The sequence below is a fragment of the Carassius gibelio genome, chromosome B3 (genome assembly GCF_023724105.1).
Source record: "Carassius gibelio isolate Cgi1373 ecotype wild population from Czech Republic chromosome B3, carGib1.2-hapl.c, whole genome shotgun sequence".
NCBI classification, from domain to species: Eukaryota; Metazoa; Chordata; class Actinopteri; order Cypriniformes; family Cyprinidae; genus Carassius; species Carassius gibelio.
Genome location: NC_068398.1, coordinates 52,665,199 through 52,691,721, shown reverse-complemented (window position 1 = coordinate 52,691,721; position 26,523 = coordinate 52,665,199). Strand labels below are relative to the sequence as shown.

The 26,523-nt window shown below is 36.7% G+C and overlaps 2 protein-coding genes across 3 annotated transcripts in view; one reads left to right on the top strand and one right to left on the bottom strand.

The window, feature by feature from the left end:
* LOC127951937 (gastrula zinc finger protein XlCGF7.1-like) overlaps window positions 1-8,419 on the bottom strand; it is a 201,670-nt gene extending 193,251 nt beyond the window's left edge. The window contains exon 1 of the mRNA XM_052550098.1: window positions 8,345-8,419. The gene's annotated coding sequence lies outside the window, so the exon portion shown is untranslated. The remainder of the gene's footprint in view (window positions 1-8,344) is intronic.
* LOC127951933 (gastrula zinc finger protein XlCGF7.1-like) overlaps window positions 1-26,523 on the top strand; it is a 201,111-nt gene that overhangs the window by 156,947 nt on the left and 17,641 nt on the right. The gene's annotated exons all lie outside the window — the stretch shown is intronic.

Genomic DNA, 26,523 nt, shown 5'->3' with positions numbered 1-26,523 from the left:
ACGTGGTTGTGTACAAGAGGTAAAAACGATATATATATACTGTTCATTTTCTCACACAAATCGCTCGTTTCATGTATTAGGCCATCAATGTATACTTACGATGGGGAATTGTTTAATTTGTTGACTTCTCTGTGCATGCTCTTTGAGGTGGTGACCAAAGACCTTCATTATATGAGTCACAGACAAGAACAGTTTGACCTAAAAATATCAAAATGGAAACAAAGACACCTACACCTTGGATGCCCTTGAGCTAAGCTAAAACATACCAACATTTAATTTCAAAGTGAACTATCCCTTTAACCAACTTTTGGTGCTTTTGGCAGTGTGGGTAGATGCCAAATCCTGCTGGAAAATGAAATCAGCATCTTCAAAAAGCTGGTCAGCAGAAGGAAGCATCAGGTGCTCCAAAATGTTATGGTAAACGGGTGCAGTGACTTTGCTTTTCACAATGGACCAACACCAGCAGATGACATTGCACCCCAAATCATCACAGACTGTGGGAACTTCACACTGGACATCAAGCAACTTGGGCTATAGCTTCTCCACCCTTCCTTCAGACTCTAGGACCTTGGTTTCTAAATGAAATACAAAACTTGCTCTCATCTTAAAAGAGGAGTTTGGACCACTGGGCCACAGTCCAGTTTTTCTTCTCCTTAACCCAGGTAAGACGCCTCTGATGTTGTCAGTGGTTTAACAAGAATACGACAACTGCAGGCAAATTCCTTGACACGTCTGTATGCCTTGACCCCAGCCTCAGTCCATTCCTTGTGAAGTTCACTCAAATTCTTAAACTGACTTTGCTTCACAATCCTCATAAGACTGTGGTTCTCTAGGTTGGTTGTGCATCTTCTTCCACATTTTGTCCTTCCACTCAACTTTCTGTTAACATGCTTGGATACAGCACTCTGTGAACAGCCAGTTTCTTTGGCACTGAATGTTTGTGGCTTACCATCCTTGTGATGGGTGTCAATGATTGTCTTCTGGACAACTGTCAATCTTCCCCATGATTGTGTAACCTAGTCAAACAATCTGAGAAACCATTTTAAAGGCTCAGGAAACCTTTGCAAGTGTTTTGAGTTGATCAGCTGATTGGCATGTCACCATATTCTGATTTGTTGAGATTTACAATTGGTGGGTTTTGTTAAATTTAAGCCAAAATCATCAGTTTACCACTGGGACTTTATCAGCAACAAAGTGAGAAATCTTCCCACCCTGCTGGAAGTCTGTGGTTTCATGTACAGGTGCTGGTCATATAATTAGAATATCATCATCAGACTGATATATTTCAAATGTTTATTTCTTTTAATTTTGATGAGGAAAATCCCAAATTAAGTATCTCAGAAAATTAGAATACTGTGAAAAGGTTCAACATTGAAGACACCTGGTGCCACACTATAATCAGCTAATTAATTCAAAACACCCTCAAAGCATTTTAATGGTCTCTCAGTCTAGCTCTGTAGGCTACACTATTATGGGGAAGACTGACAGTTGTCCAAAAGACGACCATCGACACCTTGCACAATGAGATATATTAAGCAAAGTATGAAGAATGGACTCATGACAATCGAAAACAAATATGTGTTTTATTTTGGCAGATTATCCAAGAAGTAAGCTTTAAAGACATAACCTTAATCTAGGAAGGTTTGTGGGGAACAACAGCTCATTTAAATTTAAAGACAAGCAATGAAATAGCATGTTTTTGCTTAAACTCAAAAATGGTAATTCTCAGAGTGATATAATAAATGATCTATGGGGTATTCTGAGCTGAATCACGCACATTTCGGGGATGCCTGTTATATTACATCTAGCAAAAAATGGTCACAATACATTCCCTTTGATTCACAGTAAAATTGCCAACACAGAAAATGGAAGATAATGACCAGAATGCATCATTTTCTACAGTATATTACTTTTTTAATAGAAAACAGTGTGCTACTGATGGGATTGCAACTGACATTTCAGGTCCATCTGGTTTGTGAACAATGTGAACTCTTTTGTGCATTGTAAGATTTACTTTACTTCTGAAGCCCTTTCCACACTGATCACATACGAACAGGCTTTCTCCAGTGTGGTCTCTCAAATGGGTGTTCAATGTTGCTTTATATCTGAAGCTCTTTCCACACTGATCACATTTGAACATGTTTTCTCCAGTGTGGGTTCTCAAATGGGTGTTCAGTTTTGCTTTATGTCTAAAACTCTTTTCACAGTATGGACATATGTAAGGCTTCTGTCTACAGTATAATGTCGCATGTTTTTCAAGTATTTTTCTTTGATAGAAACCTTTTCCACATTGAGAGCAGGTGAAAGGACTCTCTGCAGTGTGAACACTCATGTGGTCTTCAAGGTGACTCCTATTAGAGAAACTTTTTCCATATTCTTGGCAGGAGAACTGCTTCTCTCCGGTGTGAATCATCATGTGCCTGTTTAGGCTTCTTTTTGCAGTGAAACTCCTTCCACACTGTTTGCATTTAAAAGGCTTCTCTCCTTTGTGAATTCTCATATGGACATCAAGGTATAAAACTTTCCACACAGAATGCAGGAGCGACTTCTATTTTGTGTGGATGTCTTTTCAGTCAGTGAGCAACCAGAATTTTTTTCTCCAGTTGTGAAATAAAAATTTTCATACAGATTGTGTTCTTTCTTTACATTCACTTCTTGACTCTCCTCTTTCAGTGGCATCAGGTCTAGGGTTAAACCAGAGAAATTTAAGTTAGTAATAACAAAAAACAACAGACATCAAAAACAAGGCCAGGACACACAAAGCCTTCAGTCAACGTCGGCCATCAGTGAGCATCTGTCTGGCTCAATGGGTAAAAGCAAAAAAAAAAAAAAGAAAATTCTAACGACTGCAATTTTATCCTCAGCCAAACCCCATTCCCCAGACATACCTGTCACACACCCAGTTAAAGAACCATTTTTTCTTCTTGTAATTAGGTGCGATTGTTCTAATTTAAAAAAATTAAGGATTTAGGATTTTTTCCAGGTGTGGTGGCAGGACTATTTCCCATGAACCACGCAAGAATCATGTGCACTCAGACAAAATTGATTTATTTGAACTAAAAATGACAACTAACTAGTAAATAATAAAATAAGAACAAATAAATTAATGACAATCAATAGCACAAACATAACCAATAACAAGATAAAATTTAAATTATCAATTAAAAAAAATTTTAAGTTAGGTGCAACAGTCTATTCAGCTGAAAAAAAAATCCTTGATGGTCTTCTCTGTGTAATAATGAAAGACAGCAGCATGTTTATTTAGGCTGTTGTCTCTTTGGTCCCTCATGCACAGATGTAATATACCGTATTTTCCGGACTATAAGTCGCACTTTTTTTCATAGTTTGGCTGGTCCTGCGACTTATAGTCAGGTGCGACTTATTTATCAAAATTAGTTTGACATGAACTGAGAGAAATGAACTAAGAGAAATGAACCAAGAGAAAACATTACCGTCTACAGCGGCTCTAGACGTTAATGTTTTCTCTTGGTTCTTGGTCCTAAATAAATGCAACTTACACTCAGGTGCAACTTATAGTCCAAAAAATACAGTACTGTTACACATGGCTCTACGCTTACTTTTCTTTTTAGGAGCACTTGTCCTCCTAATTTAAAACATTTCTGAGCACCTTCTGATCAATAATCAAAAATTAAGATAAAAAATTTGCCTTCCTAATACAAGGTGATATTTGACTCAGTGACAGTATTTTCTTTTATACCTTTGCAATGGAATCATTTTCATCCATGTCAAATTAAATAAAATAAAAAAGTTAAGCTTTTAAAAATTTCTACTTAAAACAATATAAGAAGCAGCTGAATAAGACAAATAAGTTGCCAATAGTACTAATAAAAAAAGAATTTGCACTACAGAGGACTTAAGATGTTATTGAGGCTCGGGTTTAGCATGAGTGCAATTAAAATTCGTAAATTTTTGTGGAGATTAATGTTTTAAATATAAACATTTTAATACAGAAATATTAAGAGATTTAAATAACTGAAATTATACGCAAAAAATATGCTAAAAATTAAACTGAAACCACTAACAGGTGGTGGTAAGTCAATTAATTCATTTGTACAGCTGATAGATTCAAGAATGAAGCAAGTGACCTTGTTCAAAAACAAACTTTCATTCAGCTGTGTTTGCTTTTAGAGATGCGCAGCAGCTGAGCTCTTACTTTATTTGGAACTATTTTCATTGATGATGTAGAGCAAAGTCATGCATTACGTATTGATATTACGTACATATTGAACGATTACATCATAACCTGCGGAAAAGAATGAACAACAACACTACGCTATATGTTTTTAGCCCTTCATTTTATCTAATTGATGGAAAAACATTGTAGACTCACTGCAATTAACAGAAATCATAGCGACAGAGAACTTTCTCAGATGAGTAATTCCAGAGACTTGTGGGCCTTTCACACAGGACGTGTTATGCGCGGCGCTTGCCGCTGGGTTCAGCGTTGCCCTTCAGATACAATGTGATTTGCGCTGCGCTATGGCGTAGGCGGAGTTTAAAAACTTTTAGCGGGAGCCCATATTGCATATCTACAACAAGCTACCTGATTTACACACCTGACATGCCAACTTGAATGGAGATATGTCTCCATGACACAGCTTTCCTGACGATGTCCCTATACGACCTCAAACTTGTATCGTACAGCTCAGGAAATTCTGACACACACAGTACTAGCCCATCATCCATTTTGATTTCCCTGCTTGTTTGGACCCCCCGATTCTATTGGTCGCGCTGGTAATCGTCACAGAGCGCAGCAACAAAAGTTGAACTATTTTGAACTGTGACCGCGGCGTGCGCGCAAGCACACAAAAGATGCGCACCGCTGCATCATATAGCGCAGCGCCGCGCATTCCACGTCCTGTGTGAAAGGACCCATTACAGTGGAAATAGTAAATAAGTGAATGAAGGTGGCACAGACAGAAGGCTGTTTTAATGTTATGTGATCTTAACCAAGCATTCCAATATGTGAATATTTTTTCATAACGAGCTGCTTAGAAATTAATTAAGTCATCAACATACCTGATATTCAAAATTGCTTAGCAAATGCTGCTTCGCATATTAGTGTCTCATATTTTCGCATATCACATATTCAGTTTCTCCTTTTGAATGATGAAAGAGTACCATTAAAAGCTTCTGATATAGAGAGCTACATCTCATGCAGGTGCAGAATCCATGTGTTAGTTTGCAGTTGGCTGTAGTCTGAGTGATGTGTTCAAGTACAGCTTTTTGTTTCAGTCTCTGGTTACACGAGGCAACAATAGCATCTGCTTTCATTCCGGCTAATTCTTTGAAGTCATCTTGGTGTGTCCTGGCCATTAGTTAAGGTTTTTCGTGGTGGATCTTAGGGAATCTTACTTTCTCATATAGACTGTAGAAGACAGGAATTTCCTCATGTTGACTTTTGGGAGCATAGTGTACCAGTTTTGAGAACTTCCATTCTGCCTGGCAGTAGCACCTTATAAGTTCACAAAGCACATGGATGCAATTCTGGCTCTATTCACACTGCAAGGCTTAATGCATCGATTTGGTCTTTTGACAATACCTGATTTTTTTGTCTTGTTAACTGTTATCGCATATCTGTGTTTACATTAATCCTGACCCCCAAACTTAATCTATTTGTGATGACTTTACTATTGACATGGTCGACCCTCAGGTATTGAATTAAAAGTACTTATATAGTTCACACTGAGCTGGACCATGAAGCATGTAATGTAGCTATATGAGAATGTAAACGGTCTGTAAAGTTGTAAAGCTGAAAGCGCATCATAAAATTATTGTGCCTCACTTATGAAAGGCGAGCAAAGCTAATTTTTGTGTAAATCATTCGTAAAGCAGTTCTGGTGTAAACTTTGACTTTTTTGAAACTGTTCATATTTTAAAAATGTTAGTTTGAATGAAAGAAACCTGCTCCCTATCACATGTTAATGGTGTGTAAAGCTTTTGATGCACCACCCTTAAAATACATTACTAATTTGTTTACTCAGTTTTTTAAATTTTGTTAGTTTTTTTAACCTTTTGAGTGGTACGGTCCCACATATGTGATTCTTATTTCCGTGCCAATGGCAGTATGGTCCCACATATGGTATTTAGAACATTCTGTGATGTCACAGAACTGCCAAATTCAAACTGCGTTTTCACGTTTTAGTTTGATCATCTGCCATACGTCTATTAGATGTTTCCCTTTAGATATCAAATTATATGTCTTTAAGATGTTTATGATTTACAGTGCATGTAAAACTGACATCTTTCAGACATCTGCCAGATGTTTGTAGATCGCAGATGCAGTAAAAATGTCAAATATCTTAATGGAGCACTTTAACATCTCTCAACAAACTTGTTATATTTGTAGATCTAATCACTTTTTTCAGATGTTGTTAATTTGACAGAAATTGTCTCAGACTGGTGCTAATATTAATAGATGAATTTTTATCTGTGTCCCAACTCAAACTCTGTACTTTACTTATTTAAATGTCCATTTCTGTAAAACAAATTATATCAGAAGATTACCAAATTGCATTTGGTGAAATATAATGGTTATATTGTTATTAAAATTAGTTTCTGTCCTCTCCTCCTTGACACTTGACTAATTCTTATTTATTGAAATTAACATTCTGGTATGTATTATAGTATTATAGTAGAGAAATACTACTATACTATAGTTTGCTGTCTGTCAATTTAAGCCACTTTAATAATAAACACTCATATGATATTCTTCAAAAATACTCATTTCTGTAGAGACTGACATATTTTATTAAGGATCAAAAGGTGTTCAACTTTGAGAATGAAATCAAACCTGTTTGTTCCTCAGTATCTTCTTGTTTCAGACTCAATGTTTCTTCAATCTTCACTTCTTCAGTCTCTTCTTTAATAAAGGCCATCTTTATAACAGTGTGTCATGAATCTCAGCTGTTTCACCAGTGTTTGTTTCTCTGTGTGTGGACAATCTGTTTAAGATGACAATAATTAACAGAAAGACAAACTAACTCTCTAATAAATCATATCCAGAGCTCAAAAAAAAAAAAAAAAAATTGATTAAGGAGCCATTTGCTTCTATAAGAAAAAAAAAACTTAGGTGCCAAATGTTTTTTTTAGGTGCCACCGAATAAGTGTTTTATTTATTTTTTTACATTTTAACATTTCAATCATGCTGTCATGTGTTTATCATCTTTGTTTGACTTTATCAGCATTTTAATCCATCTTTTAGATGACCTGGGAACTAAGGTTCACTTAAACTGGGAACTAAATGACTTTTCCAACTTGTAAACACACAGCTTCAATGGAGGGACTGAGAGCTCTCGTACTAAATCTAAAATATCTTAAACTGTGTTCTGAAGATAAATGGAGGTCTCACGGGTTTGGAACGACATTAGGGTGAGTAATTAATAATTTAGATTTTTCGATTAACTAACCCTTTAATTTAGTGACACTTATGGAAATATGATTATATTATGTAATTATTTAAATCTGTCTATTTTTTAAATTGTAAGTCATAAATTAACATCTCATTAAAATATAATGGGGTTTTAAATCAAAACATCATGTTCTGTTACGAAACAGGGCATTGATTTCATACATGTCCTCATATGAGGACATCGGGACTAAAAGCATTTTTGGAGACATAAAAAAATGAACAGGGAAATAAATTATATTTCAATATCCTATAAAATACTATAGAAAAATTATTACTCCCATTATTACACTTCTTTTTTCATTACATGTTGCCCCAAAAACACATTAAAATGCAAATTAGATTTAGTTTATAGATAGATTGTATATAATGAGAAAACCCTTTAATGATAATTTTACACATATTTTGCACAAAGATCATCATTTTACAAGGTTTGGTAAACAAATAAATAATAATAATAATGATAATCTTTAAAACTAAAAATGTATTGGTTATTTAAAAAAATCTATTGTTTTTGCCCAAGCATATTCAGATAGACCTAAGCTCTTAAGAAGAAACCGCATTAGTCATAATGCTTTGCCTCTTGTAGTTTGTTTAATTAAGTTGTGCACGATATAAACGCTAGCAGTAACATAACTCGCAATTTAATAGTAACCGTTTTAGTCGCAGTTTGCAGCCATGATTTCAATAAAAAGTCTCTTGAATAGTTTCTCTATCATTTGTTGTCAGCGGGTGAACTGGTGTTTATTATAAACTGAACCTTTAACTGATTCATCTGAGGACACCCTTTACTCACACAAATAACGTCATTCATGTTAGATAGAGCATTACAGACCTGCATTCCGTAATAATGATTTAACTTTACATCGCTTGTTAACCTATAACAGTAAAGTTAATTGTTTTAAAAACACAAACCTTCGCTGATCTGAAATACAGACGCAGAAGCGCGCCGCATCCTTATGACATCACACCACCAGAACAAAATAAAAGTCCCGTTCAAATGAAATGCATGATTTACATACATATACACATTAAATAATACAGATAATGAAAAATGTATTCAGAGTTTTATTCTTGGTAAAATATGTTTAAACACATGCTGAGTAATTGTATGAGATTAAAGGCAAAACATTAATGCTTGGGTGTAAAAAGTTAGGAAAGTCATTCTGACAAATATGTATGAGCTTTGACAGTGTCAGAAGAAAAAACAATGAGCTGAAGCCATTTCAGTTTCTAGCTGCATGTTTTAATAAATCAGATTCATCTATACATCATGCTATGATTTTACTTGTTGAGGCACATGTATATTAGTTAAACCGTATTGTAAAGTGTTTCTTAATATTAAAGAGTTGTTGAATATTCTCGTCATGTTACTGTCAAAATATCAGAATATTAACATAAACCTGATTTAGTATAAGATATCCATTTACCAAATCAACAACTGAAACAAAGAAATTTAAGTGAAAAAAAAGAAGCATATTTTCTCTCCAGTTGCACATAAGTATTTTTTTAACAATTCAAACCTGCATGCTGTTTTAGAAGATAATGTAAACTGTGGTAATAAACTTGGTTTGTGAGAGTAAAATTACCTCTGATGTTCTCCCTGATGTTAAACTCCGTCATATCCAAAGCATCAGAGAGTCCCACGAAATGTAATTTATCTGCAAAAAAAGTCCAGTCCATACAGAGATACTTAATAGAAAGGCATGACGATTGTATTCATGCTGATTAGATCACATAAACAACTTGAAAGCATTCATCTATAAATATCAGTTAACATCAATGTTTTGGTCACACTTTAGTTTAAGTTCCAGTTCTCAGTATTAACTAACTGTTAATTACAACTGATTTAGAATAAGGCATTATGTGCTAACAAACAGCCAATGTACATGCCAATAAGCAACTAGTGAACAGTAAGAATTGGACCCTAAGCTAAAGTGTTTTTCAACTAACTTAAAGCAGGCTTTTCTTCTCATAAACAGCTTTTTTTCTCTAAATTAGTTAAATTAATTTGACTTAAATGTTAAAACATTTATTCTTAACAAGATTTCGAACATAAACAACTCCCATAAACATGCAAATTAAAATAAACATGTAAATTACAATACAGTGGAATAAAGAAAAAGAACAGCGAATAGTTAAACATCTTAGTACAACTGAATGAAGGTTGATGATTTAATGATTACTGATCTAGTTCATCAGATCAGAGCACTGACACCCTGTAGTAAAATTAGACAGCATCATTATGAGCAACTGTGGCGATATGGATATGAATCCATACCAGCTTTTGCTACTCATTTGCAAATTTGGTAGAAGCAGCGGAAATTATATAAAAGAGAGGCAAAACTAAAAAAAGTCTGGGAGAGGATAAAAAGGAAAATAAGATAAAAAAAAAAATTGAAATAAATTTGACGAGGACGGTACATGAAGGCAAGTGTGGTCGAGTGTCTCAGATAATTTGCTTGCACAGACCGGGTATGAAAGACAAAACCTCAGATAAAATTGGTTGTGCACTGGACACCGGTTGCAACGTCATTACCAGACTGGTTTGCCTGCCGCAGGTACTTCGTACATCTTACCTTTTTAAAAGCCTGACAAAGCTCCAAAACTTCTTCTCCGGCCTTGTATATTGGGTGATCTTTCTAGATTGAGTTGAACAAGTGGAAAAGTATGTGGAAAACCTCTTTCTCTATTAATTAATGATAGTTTGTTTTTTGTTTACGTAAAGGCTGAGGAAAAGAAGGGAAGATTGTAAGGTTGTTTTTGTTTTCCTTCATTCATCTTCTTCTGTTGGTTTTTGTGAATATACAAGTCCTTCTCAAAAAATTAGCATATTTTGAAAAAGTTCATTATTTTCCATAATGTAATGATAAAAATTAAACCTTCATATATTTTATATTCATTGCACACCAACTGAAATGCTAATTTTTTGAGATAGGAATTTTGGGTTTTCATGGGCTGTATGCCAAAATCATCAGTATTAAAACAATAAAAGACCTGAAATATTTCAGTTGGTGTGCAATGAATCTAAAATATATGAAAGTTTAATTTTTATCATTACATTATGGAAAATAATGAACTTTTTCACAATATGCTAATTTTTTTGAGAAGGACCTCAACTTAAATAATAGTCTGCTGACTTAAAGAAAAGTTTTTCTGAAAGTTATTATTTAATCTATTTGTAATTTTCCTGTGTGTTCATATGCAGATCACAATTTATGTATCGGTGGGTTTTGAGCTTTAATTACTTGCTTTAGTTACTACGATTAAACATTGGGGACCACCACCGTTACACAACTGCTTCTCTGATTGAATTAAAACTTCATGTTCTCTTGTTTTTACACATTGAGTATCTCCTTTGTGTTTCTAAAAATGACCCCATATTAAATATCTCTGTGCACACTCATTTCAAGTGACATTTTAGTCAACTAGGTGACTAGAGCACATTGAAAGTATGCATAATGGGAAACAAGTAGTGATGTGTCGTTCGTAAATGAATCGTTCTTTTTGAACGAATCTTTTAGGTGAATGAATCGTTCTCGTTCACGTAATCCACTGACTCATATTTCACGTTCAGTGAAGTTCCTCCCTCCACAGAAGCGTGGCACTATTAGTCTCGCATGCGCAGCTTGGTGAACCGGGTAACTGAACCATTTCATCCTGTCAAAGAATCACTCAACCTCGAGCCAATAGCCTTCGAGTATGAGATGTGACAGAGCATGTGATATGTTGAATGTAGTGAACAAATATGCCCTTCAATGAATGAGTTTCATGAGTCTGAACTAGATCTAGAGATCTTATCGTTCATGAATGAAATGCATGAACTGGTACCCATGTCGTTCGTGAGTGAGTTGAATGAACGAATACATGTCGTTTGTGAAGGAAATTAACTGGTACATAGCTTATCTCGTTTGTGAACGTAATGAATGAGAGTAAACAGGGTTAGTCTGCTATTTAGCATGTCAATCTCACAAAATACAAAGCGCAGTTATAGGCACTGTGCACATATGCTTGTTTTGATATTTAGCATACAGAACTCCACGTTTAATCCCTGATTTATGAATGTGAATATATAATATATAAACTGTCTGACCAAACAATTAAAATGCTAATTAGGCAAGAAAACCTTGTGCTTTGTTCATCTGAACAACTTAATTAACTATCAATGTTGGGCAAGCTACTTGGAAAATGTAGTGAGCTAAGCTACCAGTTACTCTACAGTAAATGAAGCTTCACTACACTGAAACTACCCCCCTGGGAAATGTAGCAAGCTAAGCTACATTAACAGTAGCTTGCTACATCTAAGCTACTTTTAAAATGACATTTTTATGTTGGACACGTTTTATTACAAGTCAATGCTATCTCAGTGCTTAAAACTGTCAGTCAAACAGATAGGCAGGTGTAATTGTTTAGTTTAATTGTTTTTTGTGTTCCTTATCAATTTGGCAACAAAAACAATCAAAATACATGTAATTAACAATGTGCGCACAAGTAAGTGTATGCACCTGTTGCATGGACATGCTTAATATACTGTAGGCCTTTGCAGAGCAAAATGCAAGACCTCCAAACAGTACAAAAAAAATGGCCAGTCTGGCCCTTATGAAACAAAAATATATTGCAGTATATTGGAAAATATTATGTAATATATTAGGCATATATTCTTATATATATTTATTTTTTCCAATATATTGCAATATGTTGAAAGCGGCAATCATTTGTATATTTTGCAATATATTATATAATATATGTGTCATCAATATATTAAATGTATTCAAATATATAAAATATTAGAAATAAAAAGGGAAAATAATATATTACAATATATTTTAATTTTAAGAAATATATTGGTAAATATATTTTCCTTTCGTAAGGGTGGACCCTGATGATTTTTACAAGCAGCATCTGAAAACATATTTTCTCTGTTATCTCGGTCAGTGTCATGTACTTGTCGATGAACTGCCACGGCGACTCACTCCTCGGGATTAACTGTTCTCCGACCTCATCCTATGCCATCATTTCATCAAATAATTTTTTGCGTGACTGGCAAAGGAGTGGTACCATCCGGAGCAGAAGGTGGCGGTAATGCATCATAATGATGGTTGGTTGTTATCCACCATAAACATGAACAAGATGAAGTAGCGCCGTCGCATCACTACTGATCCAGTATCAGCGATCTTTGCCGTTGAATTTTCCGATTTGAGTTTGATCTTCAGAAATGCTTGCGAAAATGTAGCTTGTGTGGAAGCTACCGCACTACTTGGTAAAAAAAAAAGAGCTTCGCTACTGAAAAGCTATTTGATTCAGAAAGCAGCGAAGCTACGACCAAGCTACTGAGAAATGTAGTTAAACTAGTAGCTTCACTGCTTGTAGCGACGCTACTGCCCAACACTGGTAACTATATATTGAATGCGTTTATGCACACATTTTGATAAAGTCAGATTAGTTGTTGTAACAATTGAATACGTTTCGTTGATTTAAGACATAACACATATACACTCTTTTTTGCCACCTGCTGGCATATTTTGTGTAATACGAAGAAATGATCAGTGAAGGATTCTGAACGAATCATTTTGGTGAACAAACTGAAAAAAAATGAACGAATCTCTTGAAAGAATCATTTGAGTGACGAATGTTTTATTAACAAGGCTCAAGTCAACACATCGTTTGCTATTAAAAATGGAGTGGTTCCAGTGATAAAAGACCCCATTCAATTAAGTATAACTGCATCAGATTTCTGTCTTTTGTTGGAAATCAGCACATAAGTGAATAAATGTTAATGGAAACAACACAAAACATCAATATTATAGCTCCGCTCATGGCACGCCTCCAGGAACTCAGAGAGAATCGGAAAGCTGTATTTCTCTTTTATAAATATGATAAAACTAAAGACTTTTTGGATATATGAAGGATGCAGTACTACTCTATAGATACTAAATATTAACATAAGATTAGGTGAAACTGTGTATGTTACAGTATGTACCTTTTAATTAACTTCTTGTCTGAGCTGTTGTTAAAACAAACTATCACATTTGTAATCATGGAGATTTTTTTGGGGGGGGAAACGGCACTCATTTTTGTGAATTTAACTATATGAAGTGGTATAAATATATACATTTTCTGCCCCAAATACAGTAAAAAAATCAATATTTTAGAGTGGCCTTTTATTGTGGCCAGCCTAAGGCACACCTGAGCAATAACCATGCTGTCTAATCAGTGTGAGGTGGAAGGATTATCTCGGCAAAGGAGAATTGCTCACTAACACAGATTTAGACAGAGACACCGCAGACGGACAGCAAGGTAAGTATAAAAGTTCAGTTTTATTAAGTTAAGTTAAATGCTAAAACACATGATGAAAGATTTCCAACTATGTTCCCCTCGGTCCAGCAGTGGTGGGGGCTCTTGATAGAGATCTCCGCTCAGAAATTCCTTTCCAAGCAATCGATGGCAAGTAATAGTTCCTCTTCGGGGCAGCCAATGGCCAATACCTGCATAACAGTGACAAGGGAGTAGCACAGTAGTTCCTCTCCAAACCAGTAAAAATTACGTATAGTAGGATCGAGCCCAAGGCAGTTCCTCCTTGAACAGCAGGTGATTGAACAGGCAGTGATACAGGGATCTTCGCCTAACGGCATCTCTTCAGAGTGGGCAGGAGAATTATCCACCCACACTTGTGCATACAATAGATCACTTCAAAGAATCACACGTGTTCACTTCACACTAGACACTGCAGACTCAGCAAACTGCCGGCATCTTCTACCATTCTAGAACTTAAATCTCCACACGCTGAAGAATATTTTGAAGAGATTTCAGTCCATATCTTGACTAATTTAGAAACACTATCCACTGACAGTTACTCCCATGAATATTAAAGACAAGGGGGTTTCACAGAAGAATATCCAAAGGCACTTAACTGCTGCATAGATAATAGGGGTGCTCATCTGCTCTCCAATCCTCATCCAGTTCACTCTGTAGATTCGTTCCTCCACCTTCCCGCGGCATTAATCCGTCATCTCCGTCCCCGCGGCATTAATCCGTCAGCTCCGTACCGTCCCCGTGGCACTAATCCATCCGTTCCGTCCCCCCGTTTCTGTCCCCGTTCCTGTCCTGTTCCCGTTCCCACTCTGTTCTTCCCTCTTCATGTCAGAATGCCCCTTATAATCCACCTAATCAGCCTGTGTCCCAATTGCCGTTGACTTATCTTTCAATCACACAGCTGAAGCTCGTCTCTTCATTACGTCGCTGCGCCCGGACATAATACATGGGGTAAACCCCGGAACCGGCCTGGTGTCACACCCAACTGCCCCAACATGGAAAATTACCCGGGACAATAGTTCCTCCCTGTCTGGTATCCCGTGACACACTGCCAACAGAAAATGTGAATTCAAACTTGGCAGCAACTCTGGAGGCAAGCTTTTGATAGTGAAGTAAAGGAAGCCAAGCTTGTGCATGACAGTTTTGGATCCTAAAGGGTTCACTGTCTTACAGTCATCATTGTACAGAACCAAGGGAATAGTAAAAACAAGTGCATAGGCATGCCAAATCTTGCCATCACATGAATTCTTTAAGACATCTGTATTTGTTCTTTTGTTGCCACTGGAGTGCTGCCTGAAGTATGCCAGAGCAAGAATTTTCCACAAAAGGGGCCCGAGTGGCACTCTTTGAAAAGTGTCCTGCACAGCAAGCTGTCTAATTACTCCTGTGTCTAAGGCTCTTTGTGGCATATATGACACTCCAGGAAACACTTCTTCAACTGGCTCAATAAAGTTGCCAGACTTTGTGAACTATTTAATTTGCTTGACATTAGACTTGATATATTTAAATGGTTTAGAAGCAATATTAAATTCCTGTCTGAGGACGTTTACCTCTGGAAGATCTTCATGTCCTAAACTCTGAAAAACAAACATAGTTTTGTTTTGCAGATCTGCCACAATGTCTTGAATCAAAGATGAGGTTTCCTGAACCACATAATTGACAGAACTAAACGTCTGAGATGACCTGGACCTCAAACATGCCATGTGACAATCCTGTTCATGACCCCCTCAGGGCAAAGGTCATCCAAATTATCATCTGCACCATCTTCATCTGCGTCCAAAGCAGTGTGCTCTGCTGAAGTTCTGAGCTGTTCGATTATAGGAGCACTATGTTATGTGGAGGGTAGGAATGCACAAAACAATGACAAGGGCAGAGACTAAATAAACAAGACTAGGTTGACACGATAAACAAAGACTCTAAACACTAGAACACTAACTACAAACAAACACTCACGGGTAATACAATGACTTCTTCAAGGGGTAACAATGATACAAAATCTCACTAGGAACAATCACAGGAACCATGTAGAAACACACAAGTAGAAACAATGAACCGCACAAGACAGAGCACACTAGGGGATATAAATAAGGAGACTAATCAAGACACAACAGGTGGCACAGGTAAGGCAATCATGACAAAACTAGGATAACAAGGGGGGCGGGGCAAGGGAACAAGACAACACAAGCACATGGCCCAAAGACAAGGCCATGTGCTTGTACACAAAACACGGGTCTGTCATGATCCTGCCTCAAGACTAGAGGAAAGTCAGGACATGAAGGCAGAATCATGACAGAACCCCTCCCTTAAGGAGCGGCTTCCAGACGCTCCTCAAGGGAACATCAAACACCGGACATGACTGACTGAGACAGAGACAAAAGCCAACAAGACTTGACAAATAACAACAAAGGCAAACATGAATACAATATGGCAGGGTTAGGGTGACAAATAAAAAAACAAACAAGGAAGGGGAGGAGGCGGGACAACAAAGTTTATGGGGGGAAGTCCAGGGTTGGTGGGTGGGGCAGGAGTCTTAGAAGGACGGGACGAAGGCAGACGACAAGGGTCCGGGCAGGTCTGGGTGGTGTGGGGTGTGGAGTGGTCTCTGGACAACATCAGAGGACATGACAGGAGAAATCACAGGACACTGGACAACATCTACTGGACGCATGACAACATCAGTGGAGACAGAAACTGGCTCAGGAACTGCACTCACTGCGGCTGGCTCGGGATCAGCGCTAACTGCGGCTGGCTCAGGATCTCTGGGGACAGGGGCTGGGGACAAGACAGGACTGGCAGGGCCTTCTAAAATCTGAACTAGATGAGACAAATAATCAGACAGAGTCTTGACAGCAAGGACAACAGGCATCTCTTTACGAGCCGAGACAGATTGCAGTACCGGTTCTGCTGCAGAGTCGGCCGCGGCTCTCTCCTCAGCCCTCACAACTGCTGACTTGGACACAGTTCTCTCAGCGCTCACTGCTGCTGGCTCGGGGACGCCAGCGCTCACTGCTGCTGGCTCGGGGGGCATCGCCAACTCAGGAGGAGACAGAGACGCAGGACCGGAAGATCCCTTCTTCCTCCTCTTTCTCCTTGGCCTCGGTGCAGAGGTCAAAGCTGGGTCTGAGACTGGTTGGGGGAGTTTGGTCTCAGGCAGGGCTGATTATGACGCCGATGATTCCGAGGCAGATTCCCACGAAAGTCGTCTCCCTCGCTTCTTGGGGAGACTGATAGGTGTGGGAGGCGCCTCAGGATTCGGCAAGGGATTTCCCTGATCCCCCAGTGCGGCAACGGCCAGGATATGGCCCTCTGGGATCAGTGGCAGTTGGGCAGAAGGTGGGGACCTCGATGGGGAAACCTGGGGCTCTTCCCTGGAGAAACTCTCCCATAGCCGGGCATAATCCTGCAGGATCCACTCACCCTGGGACGATACTGGGAGGGTGACACTCCTCTTGTCAGTCGGGGACGACAACCAGCATTGCTGCCGGAACTCCAATTGACGCTGAAGATTGGAGGACATCCTGTCTGCTGAGTTCTTGGTTTGGCGGTTCATTCTGTTATGTGGAGGGTAGGGATGAACTCAATCGCAGAAAACAATGACAAGGGCAGAGACTAAATAACTAAACAAGACTGGGTTGACACGATAAACAAAGACTCTAAACACTAGAACACTAACTACAAACAAACACTCACAGGTAATACAATGACTTCTTCAAGGCGTAACAATGATATAAAATCTCACTAGGAACAATCACAGGAACCATGTAGAAACACATAAGTAGAAACAATGAACCGCACAAGACAGAGCACACTAGGGCCTATCTTTGTTACTACACAGCTCATGCTGCAAAATGTGTTGTTTGTATGACCTCATATAATAAAATGTCCTCCTGCATCCCTGCTCAACACACTTAAAATGTGTATGCTGATGTTACGTTATGTACCGCCCTCAGAAGGGTGAAAAGGCTTTTTAAGTTGCCTTGTATGAGTGATTCATATTTAAAGATTGTGTACCCCATGTTTCTTTGTGAGCTCTTCATTGTACTTTAGGATCTTCACACGAAGTCACACGAATCTCTCTTGAGCTTATATAATGCAATAGGATGCAATAGGCTCCTCAAACTGATGCTTCATACACTACACAACATGAACATGGATGTTATCCATATGACCCCAGCAGACAAATCTTCTGAAATGATACGATAGGTGTGCATTATAAAAAATGCAATGTGACGTGTGGAATTAGTGCTCTGGATTTATCCCATCCAAGTGCTTACACAATCTCACTCTCTTAGCTGTCCATCGTGTTCGATGGTGATGCTTGCTGCAGGGATGGGAATGGGGTGGGGGTTGGTTCAGCGATGTTGTCGCTGGTGCCACTTCTTGTGGGCGTAGAATCCGATCCTTGAGCTGCACACTCTTGCGCAGATGGAGGAAGGAAAACCAGATACCAGGGGGGTACCAGCCACCCTCTGGTGTCTGTTGATGCATCTCTCGGATAGTCTATCTTGGTTGGTTTGATGTATTTGAGAGACTGCAGTGACACAGGCGATGTGCCAGGCTGATCTGTCGAGTGCCAGAGATTCGAGCTGCGTGAGGGGAAACATGGCTTTTCATACCACTGCTATGCTGATGACACTCAACTCGTTTCATAGTTTCATCACAATTTCACCAACCAGTCTTAAATTATGTTCAAAACGTTTACAGGTTTGGAATGACATGTGGGTAAGTGATTAATAACAAAATTTTCATTTTGGGGTGGAGTACACATTTACCTATAGCACAAAATGAATGTATGTGTTTAAGTTACGTTAGGTTGAATCGATTATCATAGTAAGTAAGTAGAAGAAGAGGATACCTCAAGTGTGTTCACAAGAGTTCAGCGAGTTCAGACATTTTGTGAATCAGAGGTGAAAAAACGATATAAATGCTGTTCAGTATCTTGCACAGACCAATTGTTTTGTGTCTTTATACATCAATGTATTGTCAAGAGCCGCAGGGTTTAATTTAGATTTGTCTGTGCATATTTTTTTTCTCTCATAGATTCTGTTACCATTGCCATCCATTGAATGACTGAGACACTGCAACGGCTGAAGTTAAAAATTATAATTTGTGTTCTACTGAAGAAATAAAGTCACCTACATCTTGGATGTCCTGGGGGTAAGCAGATAAACATCTAATTTTCTTTTTTGTGTGAACTGTCTCTTTAATGTGTTATGATATATACAGAGCTCTGATATTTGTTTAAAGCAGCATGTAATAAAATACAGAAATTATATCAACGCACGATTTAAATTATAATATTAAGCCAGGGTTAACCGTAGGGTGTTAACAGAAATCATACATTTGTGTTTTTGTTTAATCTTCATTTACTGTGCACCTCTGATCTGCATGTGCTTCTCCAGCATGCGCTTTCACAGAGTCACAGACAGAATTTAAAAATTAACTGTTATTTTTATTTTAGTGGCTGAGTGACTCGCTTGTTTATTGATTTCTTTATTGAATGATTACTTAAAATGAATATATTTATGAGAGTGTAAGGATGAAAGAACCTCAGATACGTTGATCTCCTGAGAAACAGACAATAACCTTCTACATGAATGCAAGTAATATTTTCAGTCATGTTTGGTATCGTTTGAAAAGTCTCAGGGTGCAATGGTCTCAATCTTACAAAGTAGACTAAAAGATAATATGTAATTGTGTATGTAAATGTAAATCACCTTCTGTTCCCATTGAGGTCAGTCTGCTGATGCTCAATTAAAGTGACAACACACTTTTGATGGACAAAATAAATAAAAATGCACAGAATAATCATGTCTAGTGTGTTTTAACACAAATTGGAGTATGTCAGGGAAGAAAATGAAGATAAGTTATGTATTGAAGATTTACCCATTTTAACTTGTTAAATTGCCATATAAGCAAATTATAACTTAAAACAGTTTATCAAACTCACAACATAAGGAGTTCATTGTCCATACATTATTGCAGCTTATGTAAATACTGTATTATGTAAATATTACACACGTGTTCACTTACGATTGACGTGACAAACTTATGCATTTGATTTATTTTCAGTTCCACAGTTACAGAAATGGAGCCATTGACTCAATAAATACACACAAAAACAGGGAACAAGATGCAAATTACAAACATGAAAAAAAAAATTTGTATACCGTATCTTCCGGACTATAAGTCGCACTTCTTTTCATAGTTTGGCTGGTCCTGCAACTAATAGTCAGGCGCAATTTATTTATCGAAATTAATTTAACATAAACCAAGATAAAACGGTATATATTTTTTAATGGGAATTAAAAACTGGCTATTTTAAAAACTCAAGAACAGTCATGAAGCAACTAATTAAAATGTGCCATACATGCCCTCCACCTGTACAGTAACGAAGCCATGCAAACTGAAACTCTTCTCAGTGTACTAAGTATAAACATTGCATTAAGAATTACATTTCTTGGATTTGTCAAAGAGGCTGTCGAAGATGGCCTGCGACTTGCTGGTGGCAGGGTTAACTGTGGCTTTGGGCACCAGTTGGGGCAGCATGGATCTGATTCTGAAAAAAACAAAACAATAAACAATATGAAATTAATTACTTGTATTCTGTTTGGTTGTAAAATATAAAAAAAAAATTGAATATTAAAAATAAATTCTATGTTCAATAGCCCATTTCGTATTTTTTTAATACAATAGAATACAGAAAATTGTTTTTACAATAACGTTTTATGTTAGTACTGTAAATTTAATAAAATAAAAACAGTTTGATATGACATGATTTAATCAATCAAATTAAATCAGTCTGTTTTAAAATTGCAGAATTGGCACAGAAGCTGCACGTGAAGTGACACTGCAATTACAACTGCATAAATAATAAGTATTTATTATATATGAAGTTTTAAATATAAAATGCCAAATACAAACATTTGAAATGTTGTATAAAAAATATAATTTTATGGACTACCTTAAAATGGGAAACTACAACATCCAGTAGGTGGCAGTCGGTCTTAATGATTTATTGACAGAGCCATTCAAAAGAAAGGAGGCAGGAATGAAGCAAGTGATTACTCACACGAAACTTCGTGAATGGCTCATTTAACAATTTACTCACTCAATTCGTTTAAAACACAAATATTTTTAGGAACTAAACAAGCTGATTTTAACATTATTAATGAATAAAGGGCTGATGAGAACAGACTGCATATGTCGTCATGTTAATGAATATAACAACGTTCTTCGTCGCAAAGATTGTTGCAAAGAATGAAAATCATTCATCCAGAAGGTGGAAAAAAGATCAACAAAAATATATACATGCTATATAAAGTTATCATTTTAAAATGCAGTGTTTAAGCTGCTAATTTTAAAAAAATTTTAGTCCCTCTATCTAGATAGCGTGAATAATATGCAACACAGGACGTCGTCAAAAATGAAGATAAATTATTTAAGGTAAATAAGTTACACTAACCCTTGTGTAAAAATGTGGTATGTGTCCAAAGATGCTTGAAGAGGTGGCTGGTGTTTCCCCTTTAGCTTGAATTCTCTGTAGGCATTCACGGCAGATTGATTTTCCGTCATCAATAGGTTTTCCTGTCTTATCAGGTAAAAATCCGAAGTAGCCTAATTCCTCTTTTTCAAGTGATTTTCGCAGTCAAACGTTGTATTCAAATTCATTGTATTCACAGGAACAGATTATAATTAAATGAACTGAATCAGATGCTTGTCGGAAAAAAAACAACACCATATATAGTATTTTTAGATAACAAGATGCTATATTGTTTATTTGCAACACAAGTATTCATAAGTTTTGGCAACTGCCCCACAAGCCACATAAAACAGTACTTACGGTAGAACCATAATGACGATACTACCGTTTAAAAAATAAAGTGGCACCACCAGTATTTTGGACCCTTAGTATCAAGATACTACCGTAGTACCTGTAAACCGTACAACCCTACTTTGGTGAAACTGTACAAACGCTTCCAGTGTGAATACTCTGTTTACGCTCACGCGCTGCTCATGCTCAGCTCACGCTTGCCGTGTGAAACACTGCTGTAGGTTGTTTTTTGGCGAGTGTGCTGTGGTCTTGTTCATTTCGTATTTCAGGGGGAAACATCTCTCTCTCAGCAGCATGTCTCTATGGAAAATGCGCAGGGGAGGGCTGAGCCCAATCGGACCTACGGGAGCCCTGAGTGGAGCGTTGGCAGATGTTAAAAAGAAAACTTCATTTCATTCAAACAAACCGATGTAAAACTACACATTCCAGTTAATCTATATAATCGATTTATCGCTATAATCTATGTCCACAATAATTAGTTGGTTTTGGAGAGACAATGTTTTGCAGATTTTAGCTCAAATGTGAATTCAGTACACTTGGTTAAGATAATGAAGGTCTTCAAAATTAATTGTAGAGCTAGGTGGATTTTTATAGTAGTTTTGGTGCTAAAGTCTAAGAAATAGTTATTTTTGCAGCGACATTGTCTGTTTCTTAAATAAAAACTTCTAGGTGGTTTGTTAATGTGTGAAAAGGGTTACGATAAGTGTTTTTATTTTTATTTTAAATGTTTATGGATGTGAGACTTTATGTAATGTGTAAAATTGGTTTAATTTTGATTATAGGTGTTATGTTTTATGTATTTGAATAGTACGAAACAATAAATAATATAGAAATTATATTTTTTTACAATTATGAATATTTATAAATAATTATAACAATTGTATGTTTGTGTTGTTTTGTTTTTGTAGAGTTCATTAATTTTTAATCTTATTTTTAAGGTGTCTGTGAAGGTGAAGGTGTTGCAGTTACTTTCTCAGAAGCAAACTGACACAAGGAGCTGGCAGAGGCTTACACAGACGACATATACTGTTGCAGACCATGCTAAAACTATCCCCTTAACAGTGTGTGGTGACGGTTCAGTGGTAATAGGTAGCTGGTATGAGCTTACAGATGTGTCTGTACGGTTGTTCAAACAAACATCTTGTTTGAGCACAACTGTGCAAACTACCTTTTCCATTGTTGATGACTGTGGTAGTTCAGGAGAAGTAGAGCAAGGTGAACGAGAAAGTATTGAAGGAAAAATTGAGGACACAGATATCAGAATTAAATACTTGTGTCCACAATACCATACTTTGGAGTTCTTGAATCTGGAAACCAATATGTTTCGATGTGAAAAAATTGCAGAGCTTTCTGTAAAACTTCCAAAGTTACATCTCTGTTACGTGGACACATCACAATCGAAATAGGAGCACAAAACAGTAAAAATCAAATGGACCATGACAATTTCTGCAACCTATTAGGTTTGCCAACATGTGGTAGGTATGAGTCCAATGAATTGGTTTTAAAAAGCATTTGGCCATGAAAACCGCAGATTGATATGTGTGGTCAAGTCATGATAAATGTACAGTTTGTAGACGATGCTGCAGAAAAGTCCATGTGTGAGGCCAGAAGCAGTGTTGTGCCTGGTTGTCACAAACTTGTGCACTCAAATGACGAAATTGACAAGCTCAGTATGCCTTGTACGTCTATTGCAAGTCCACAGTGAGAAGGACAGTGTGCTCTGTACTCCTTGTACTACTGCTTGTACTAATAAAAAAGAAGGTGTCGATGTTCAAGACAATATTGATGACATAGACTTGGATTTCAAAGAACTTGAGTATTAGAATGGTTTGGGGGTTTATTTCTTTTTTCTTTTTTTTAGTTTATGATAAGATGAAGTTGTATTAGTCGCAACATATATTTTTGCTAATTATTATTATTTTTTAGTCACTGTCACAACATTAGTAAAAAAAAAATTTACTTGGGAAAAAACAAAAGTGTTATTTTGTTTTATATGTGTGTATATATTGTATAATTTATTTTGTTACATTTGTATACTGTATTTAATATTTATTCTGACATGTTTTGTGTCTCAAGTCTTCTGTTTGTGTACTTCATTATATTTCATGATTTAGCCTAGGATTTGTTATAGTTTCAACATTCAGATCGATATTGTATTTAATAAATTTTTTATTTGAATGTTTTTTTGTTTAGTTTTTTTTTGCCACAGACATATACACACTTGATTGTGTCTGCTGTACTTTAAAGTTATTTTTTATATATATATACTTACTACATTATTATAGATAGTAAAAAATGTTAAATAACATAAAATGCATGATTGTTTCATATTTTACATATATATATACACACACACACACACACACACATATATATATATATATATATATATATATATATATATATATATATATATATATATATATATGGTATAATTTTGTATCCCTTACAGAAAATTACTGTAGTTTTTGTTACTTGTAGAAAAAATAAAGTTTTTTTTTGGACACGAAAAACTGCATTATTGTCGTGTTACTGCAATGCATTCTAAGTACTATTGAAATACAACTGCAGAAGAGCTGTAGTATTACTAACAAACAACTGCAATAGAACTACAGTATTTACTGCAATACTGCTGAAGTAGTACTACGATTATACTGCGATAAACCTGCAGTAGTACTGCAATATATAGTACAACTGCAGTACAATTCAATACAACCGAAATGCAATCCTGATAAAATGCTGTACAGTAACACTCAAATGCAACCAGAATATTCAGAATAACAAGAATGTAAGGACAAAATCAATTTATATATAGAATATATTTAATTATGAAATTATTGAATTATGTCTTATTCCTCTCATCGCGAAGCAAACAGTAAAATAAAAAATTTGAATAGTCTTGCTGCTTTGTTTTCTGTTGTATGGGCGTATTCAAGCCGCACGCATCAGTGGAACATTATCATCTCAGTAGCGCATTCAGCGTTTGGGCGTAGTCGCATTAGACATAATGAAGGGAGAAATGAAAGACTGGACATCGCAATGTTTTCATATGGATTACTTTATCACAGAATTTTTGTTTTCGGTAGTATTTGTTTAGTTTAAAAGTAGACATGTCAAGCTTTCTATAGATAATCTCTCACGTCTCTTCGTTGAGTATTTACTGAGTTACAGTTCATTTTAATGACGCATTTCTAAATGAAGATCACCGCAGACAAATGCTGCAGACTGCACACCTTGTTTGTTATCTTTATTTTATAAATGGACAAAGTTCTGTTATTATGAATGTATACAAGGAGACCCTTTACAGATTCTATTGATGTATTGCTCTTATCTGTACGATCAAACTGAAAGTGTAATTTAAGTTTGGGGTTATCAGGAGAAAATGTCTCATAACGCGTATACGTGTGAATCGACTCCAGAGGGTTAATGTTCCTTTTTTACATGTTAAAGGCTTGTTCATAGTTCAATTATGTAACGCCACGCCAGCAGAGGGAGCCCTCGCCCAAGTTCTGACTGTTACCACTCCCTCTGCTGCTTCTGTGATCACCTCCTGTGAACAGGCCTTTTCAAAGTATTGCCAGTTTAACTGCCTTACCGAGCTTTCCCATTGTCTTGTTCTGCCTTTTGGATTTCCCTCGTACTTGTTTGCTGGTTGGCTGATTACTGTGTGCTTGGCTTCTTGGCCTGTGAACACCACTCTGATTTCTGCCCCACATTTGGGATTGTTAAACTGTTTGCTCATTAAAGGGTTAGTTCACCCAATAATCATAATTATGTCATTAATAACTCACCCTCATGTCGTTCCAAACCAGTAAGAACTCCGTTTATCTTCAGAACACAGTTTAAGATATTTTAGATTAAGTCTGAGAGCTCTCAGTCCCTCCATTGAAACTGAGTGTACGATCTGAATCGTTTTAAACGGTTCGTGTCTCTAATACGCATTAATCCACAAATGACTTGAGCTGTTAACTTTTTTAATGTGGCTGACACTCTCTCTGAGTTCAAACAAACCATTATCCCGGAGTAATTCATTTACTCAAACAGTACACTGACTGAACTGCTGTGAAGAGAGAACTGAAGATGAACACCGAGCCAGATAACGAATGAAAGATTGATTCGTTCAAGAACTGGTTGCATCAGTTTTTGGATCACCAGTAGTTCTTTTGGACAGTTCGATTCAATAAACCAGTTGAAGAAAATGGTTCACCGGTTCTTTTGCGCTCAACACCATATATGATATTTTTGGAGCAAATTTTACATAGGTTTTTTTGCGCGCTTAAGGGGCACCGCAGAAAGACCACAGGAAGATAACAAAATGCTATATTGTTTATTTGAAACAAGTATTCAGAATGCTTTTTGGCGGGTGTGTTGTGTGCTGTGGTCTTGTTCATTTCGTAGGGCGAAACATCTCTCTCTCAGCAGCATGTCTCTATGGAAAACGCGCAGGGGAGGGTTGAGCCCAATCGGACCTACGGGAGCCCTGAGTGGAGCGTTGGCAGATGTTAAAAAGAAAACTTCATTTCATTCAAACAAACCGATGTAAAACTACACATTCGAGTTAATCTATAAAATCGATTTATGTCCACAATAGTTAGTTGGTTTTGGAGAGACAATGTTTTGCAGATTTTAGCTCAAATGTGAATTCAGTACACTTGGTTAAGATAATGAAGGTCTTCAAAATTAGTGTAGAGCTAGGTGGATTTTTATAGTAGTTTTGGTGCTAAAGTCTCTAAGAAATTGTTATTTTTGCAGCAACATTGTCTGTTTCTTAAATAAAAACTTCTAGGTGGTTTGTTAATGTGTGAAAAGGGTTACGATAAGTGTTTTTATTTTAATTTTAAATGTTTATGGATGTGAGACTTTATGTAATGTGTAAAATTGGTTTAATTTTGATTATAGGCGTTATTTTTATATATTTGAATAGTACGAAACAATAAATAATATAGAA